The 6,327-nt window shown below is 46.7% G+C and overlaps 1 pseudogene; it reads right to left on the minus strand.

The window, feature by feature from the left end:
• Positions 1-4,460: 4,460 nt before the first annotated feature.
• Positions 4,461-5,865, minus strand: LOC147929013 (uncharacterized; annotated as a pseudogene).
• Between the last annotated feature and the right edge of the window lie 462 nt (positions 5,866-6,327).

Raw genomic sequence — 6,327 nt, forward strand, 5'->3', positions numbered from 1 at the left:
AATCAAAGGATATTCGGCCGGGAATGGGGCCGAATGGAAGCCGTGACCGCGGACGCTGGGACGTCCGGGTCGGGGTCTTTCAAGTTGGTAGCAGAGCATGCGCGATCCTGTGAGGACGTATGCCGTTATGCTATGTGTTCGGACGAAATGGAAATCTCTGATAAGATCGAAGACATGCTTGGGAACGGGAATGTGTTCGCCAAGATGCGGTCGTGAATCGAGCGATTGTTCAAAACATCGAACACATAGCATGTCGACCAGATGGTCGGAAACTACGACCCTGTTCGGGAAGGACCAGGGTCGGGAACTACGACCGCGTCCGGGAAGGACCAGGGTCGGGAACTACGACCGCGTCCGGGAAGGACCAGGGTCGGGAACTACGACGGAGTCCGGGAAGGACCAGGGTCGGGAATTACGACCACGTCCAGGAAGGACCAAGGTCGGGAAATTGTCCTAGTTGGGATGGAACTAGGACAGGAACAGACTTGATCTATTCGGAGATTGTCCAAGATCAATGGGAAAAGATTGCGTCGAGAAAGACGTAGATCTAGGAAAATGACCAAGTCCTAAAAAGAGCATGATCGAGAATAGATCAAGTCTCAAGTGGACGAAAGTCGAGAATCTCTACACCCACCAAATTCGAGGACGAATTCATTTTAAGGGGGGTAGACTTGTAACACCCGCGTCCCGCGATCCGAAAGGAGGGGCAGTTTGTTTTAAGGAAATCGATAGCTATATGAGCTTAAGTAGCTAAGCTACTAGCTCAAATAGCTGGAATACGAGCTGAATGAGCTGAACAAGCTCGATGAACAAGTAGTTCAGCTGCGGACAGCTATCGGCCAGCTATGGACAGCTATCGGCCAGCTATGGACAGCTATAGGCCAGCTGTGGACAGCTATGGACCAGCTGCGGACAGCTAGGCCAGCTAGTATCAGCTCGTCCAGCTAGCGTCCAGCTAGCGTCAGCTCGACTAAGCTCGGCTAGCTGGACGGTGGTGGACAGTCTCCGGGCCAGCTGGGGAGCTCGTGGACGGTAATGGGACGGCATGACCGAACGGGCATGGCCGGACAGGCACGGACGGACAGGCATGTCCGAACGTGCACGAATGAAGGGCCTTGATGGACAGGTGCCTTTTGGAGCCTAGACTTCGGCCAGGGCACTATAAATAGAGGGCAAGGCCTTCATTCCAACACACCATCATCCTTCCATCGTCCATCTAGGCCTAAGAAGAAAAGGGGGTGCGGCTCGGCGAGTATACTCGTCCGAACTGATGCGCATGCTACCTCTCTATCGAAGGTACGATGAGACGAGCGACGGTTCGGCAAGCGGGCCGATCCAATCGTAGGATAGGCAGCGGTTCGTCCGGGGAGACGAACCGATCGCAGGATGATCGACGGTTCGATCAGAGAGTCGGACCGATCGAAAGGTTATCGACGATCCACGTCAATGGACGGATCGATCGAAAGTTGACCGGTGATTCAATCGCTAGTCGGATCGGGTGATCAAAGGATCGACAATACGAGCCGTAGGTTGGATTGATCGGTCGGGTGGTCAAGTGGTCGACAAGTCAGTCGGAAGTATCGGCCCAGGTCTGTGGTTGATCAGCGATTCGATTATGGGGTCGGATAGTTGATCGGACCTGGCTCTGATACCAAGACCGACGAGTTAATCGGGGTATTAATGGTATGACCGATGGGTCATTTAAACGGTACGTCCGATACCGAGCTTTGGGTACGCGAGTGGTTCGGGAAGCCGATAGAGCAACCGTTCACCGTGCACCGAAGGGACTATATGTCCCCATCCCTAATATGTGCAAGCCAGTGGGGTTGGTTGGTTGTATGGCTAAGCACAAAGGGATGGGTCAAGGTTAAAGTTATATTCCGCTGCGTAAAGGGGTCTATGAAGCAAGGCCATGAGCCAAAGCTTAGTGACCGAATCAAAGGATATTCGGCCGGGAATGGGGCCGAATGGAAGCCGTGACCGCGGACGCTGGGACGTCCGGGTCGGGGTCTTTCAAGTACTTGTAACACCCGCGTCCCGCGATCCGAAAGGAGGGGCAGTTTGTTTTAAGGAAATCGATAGCTATATGAGCTTAAGTAGCTAAGCTACTAGCTCAAATAGCTGGAATACGAGCTGAATGAGCTGAACAAGCTCGATGAACAAGTAGTTCAGCTGCGGACAGCTATCGGCCAGCTATGGACAGCTATCGGCCAGCTATGGACAGCTATAGGCCAGCTGTGGACAGCTATGGACCAGCTGCGGACAGCTAGGCCAGCTAGTATCAGCTCGTCCAGCTAGCGTCCAGCTAGCTTCAGCTCGACTAAGCTCGGCTAGCTGGACGGTGGTGGACAGTCTCCGGGCCAGCTGGGGAGCTCGTGGACGGTAATGGGACGGCATGACCGAACGGGCATGGCCGGACAGGCACGGACGGACAGGCATGTCCGAACGTGCACGAATGAAGGGCCTTGATGGACAGGTGCCTTTTGGAGCCTAGACTTCGGCCAGGGCACTATAAATAGAGGGCAAGGCCTTCATTCCAACACACCATCATCCTTCCATCGTCCATCTAGGCCTAAGAAGAAAAGGGGGTGCGGCTCGGCGAGTATACTCGTCCGAACTGATGCGCATGCTACCTCTCTATCGAAGGTACGATGAGACGAGCGACGGTTCGGCAAGCGGGCCGATCCAATCGTAGGATAGGCGGCGGTTCGTCCGGGGAGACGAACCGATCGCAGGATGATCGACGGTTCGATCAGAGAGTCGGACCGATCGAAAGGTTATCGACGATCCACGTCAATGGACGGATCGATCGAGAGTTGACCGGTGATTCAATCGCTAGTCGGATCGGGTGATCAAAGGATCGACGATACGAGCCGTAGGTTGGATTGATCGGTCGGGTGGTCAAGTGGTCGACAAGTCAGTCGGAAGTATCGGCCCAGGTCTGTGGTTGATCAGCGATTCGATTATGGGGTCGGATAGTTGATCGGACCTGGCTCTGATACCAAGACCGACGAGTTAATCGGGGTATTAATGGTATGACCGATGGGTCATTTAAACGGTACGTCCGATACCGAGCTTTGGGTACGCGAGTGGTTCGGGAAGCCGATAGAGCAACCGTTCACCGTGCACCGAAGGGACTATATGTCCCCATCCCTAATATGTGCAAGCCAGTGGGGTTGGTTGGTTGTATGGCTAAGCACAAAGGGATGGGTCAAGGTTAAAGTTATATTCCGCTGCGTAAAGGGGTCTATGAAGCTAGGCCATGAGCCAAAGCTTAGTGACCGAATCAAAGGATATTCGGCCGGGAATGGGGCCGAATGGAAGCCGTGACCGCGGACGCTGGGACGTCCGGGTCGGGGTCTTTCAGATTACCTAGGCTACCTCGCAAATCCCTCGCAATAAACTTAAATTGCGAGGGATTAGCTAGGATTCCTCGTAATTCCCTCGCAACATTTGAGTGTCTAGGGTTTACAATTTTGCGAGAGATTAACAAGAAATACTCGCAATTCCCTCGCAATGTTTAAAATTGCGAGGGATTAGTTAGGAACACTCATATTCCTCGTAATTCCCTCGCAACCTTTGAGTATCTAGGGTTTTTAATTTTGCGAAGGATTAACAAGGACACCTCGCAAATCCCTCGCAATGTTTAAACTTGCGAGGGATTAGCTAGGAACACTCATATTTCGCTCGCAACCTTTGCGTGTCTAGGGTTTACGATTTTGCGAGGGATTAGCTAGGATTCCTCGTAAATCCCTCGCAAATCTATCGCAATATTTAAGTGTTTAGGGTATACCTCGCAAATCCCTCGCTTATAATATTTAGGGTATTGAGTATTGCTAGGGATTAACGACCATTTTGCGAGGGATTTGCGAGGATTTCCTCGCAAGTACAACGCAAATCCATCGCAAAACTATAAATCTGTTTTATATAAAAAAAACATGAAAATATACAATTGTGCTCATTCGGATTTATTTTCTAAACTATTAGAAATTACATTATTATCATTAGAATCTTCTCTAATATCAGACACTTTGAATTCTTATAATTCACCTCTTCTACTTTAGGGTTTAGTAGATCATCATGTTAGTTGATGATCAAGTTGTGGTGCAACAACAATATTTGCGAAATTTCCATTCCAAACATATCAATAGAAGATGTACATCCACATTGATACACAAAAATCCATTGCAATGTGTAAAAGCTTAGGGTTCAAGCATTTAGTGTTTAGGGTATAGAATTTGCGAGGGATTAACGACCATTTTGCGAGGGCAAGCCAACTATCCCTTGCAAGTCAGTCTCAAATCCCTCGCTAATATTTTTATTCGTTATTCCCTCGCAATTTGCGAGGGATTAACGACCATTTTGCGAGGGAGTGCTAGCACTCCCTCGCAATTCCAACGCAAATCCATCGCAAATTGATAAATATTTTTTTTTTAAAAAACAACAAAAAGTACAATTGCTCAATCAGATTCATTTTCTGAACTACTAGAAATTACATTATCATCATTAGAATCTTCTCCATCATCGGACTCTTCAAATTCGTCTAATTCACCCTCTTCTTCGGAAACATCATCAACATCTTCAACTTGCCTGTTTTGTGGATCAATGTGGATAACATCTTCTGTTGACATGTTTGGAATGGAAATTTCACCGACTCTTTCTTGTTGCAACACGACTTGATCATCAACTAACCCGATTATACGGCCTTGAGGATTAACTTTAATGACTGATAACCACATTTCACGTCTTGGCCTTAAACGAGGATAGGGCAGAAAGCTCACTTGTTGTGCTTGTGATGCTAGGATGAAAGGATCAAATTTGGAGTACGATCTGCTCGCATTCACATCAACAACTCCCCAATTATTTACTCGCACGCCTCGGGCCGATGGATCGTACAAGTTACACTTAAAAAGTACGCATCTCAGATTCAGAAGGCCTGGATAATCAACTTCCAATATTTGTTGCAAAACGCCATAGAAATCGATATCACCAGCTTGTACATAGATTCCATAATTTTCTGTAGCTTTGCGACTTCCGTGTGCGTACGTATGAAAAGTATAACCGCGAGTAAAGTACATCGGAGCAGTGGTGATCTTCGCTCTTGGTTCCTGAACAAGCTCATGCAACCAAAGAGGCAAGGGTTCATTTCCACATCCATTCTGAACCTATATAAACGAATAAGATATTAGACCATAAGTTTATTTAACTTAAAAATTATAATACATATAGTTAATTTAAATTTATTTCATACATATACTTACATAGTATTTTAACCAATTAGCGAAATCCCGCTCTTTGTAGGCCTCATAGTCAGATTCTTCTAAATTAGGATATGCTTCACGAATCTGCATTTCAAAAAGTCTAAAAAAATAGAGATTTGTTAGTTCGTTATCTTATAAAATATAATTAATTTTAGTTTTTAAACAAGAATACCTTTCAAAAGGTTGAACGTAATCTAGATTCCTCAATATGTAATTGTGAGCTGCTCGACAATAGCTATGATCTTCCCACCAAACTTCCTTTATCTTTCCAGCAAGTCTTCCTATTTGAGTAAAGATATCTGGAACATCAGGAACATTATATGTAGGTGCAACGCCTCCGTCATCATATCGTCGAGTACGTGTTTTTTTCGTTCTCACAGTGGGGCTAAAGTAGTATGATGTAAAGTGAGACGTTTCCTCTGTTAATCTCCCGGCGACTATTGACCCCTCAACTCTGGCAAGATTTTTGGCCTTTCCTTTAAGAGCCTTTCATAAACCGCTCAAAAGGATACATCCAGCAAAATTGCACTGGGTCACCAAGATCAGCTTCATGTGGTAGATGGACTGGAAGATGTTCCATCACGTCAAAAAAAGCAGGGGGAAAATTTAGAGACAAATCCATCTGGAAACTTCACTTCAGATTTAACCCACTCGAACAACACTTTCTTAGCCTCTACTGACAATCGAAATTGGGGTACAGGTAAGATGTAACTCGATCCTTGCACATATTTCCGCCAAATCCAACCTAGATCTCCTGCTATCTTTTGTTTTACCCTGCACATTCAGAAGCGTAACGATGAAATTATCGAAAAAGTTTTTCTCGATGTGCATCACGTCAAGATTGTGCCAAAATAGAAGATCTTTCCAATATGGAAGCTCCCAAAAAATACTCTCCTTGTGCCAATTGTGAGCGCTTCCATATCCATCTGGCATGTTTGCTGGTGTGTGATAGTTACCCCCACGTTTACAGGTTTCTTGAGCTCCATAGTAATCAATCTGCTCAAATAAATCATTTCCAGAGACATAAGTTGGTGGAGGAACACAAACAACTTTATTCTTTGTAAAT

Source organism: Camelina sativa, chromosome 14 (genome assembly GCF_030686135.1).
Source record: "Camelina sativa cultivar CO46 ecotype springtype chromosome 14, ASM3068613v1".
NCBI classification, from domain to species: domain Eukaryota; kingdom Viridiplantae; phylum Streptophyta; class Magnoliopsida; order Brassicales; family Brassicaceae; genus Camelina; species Camelina sativa.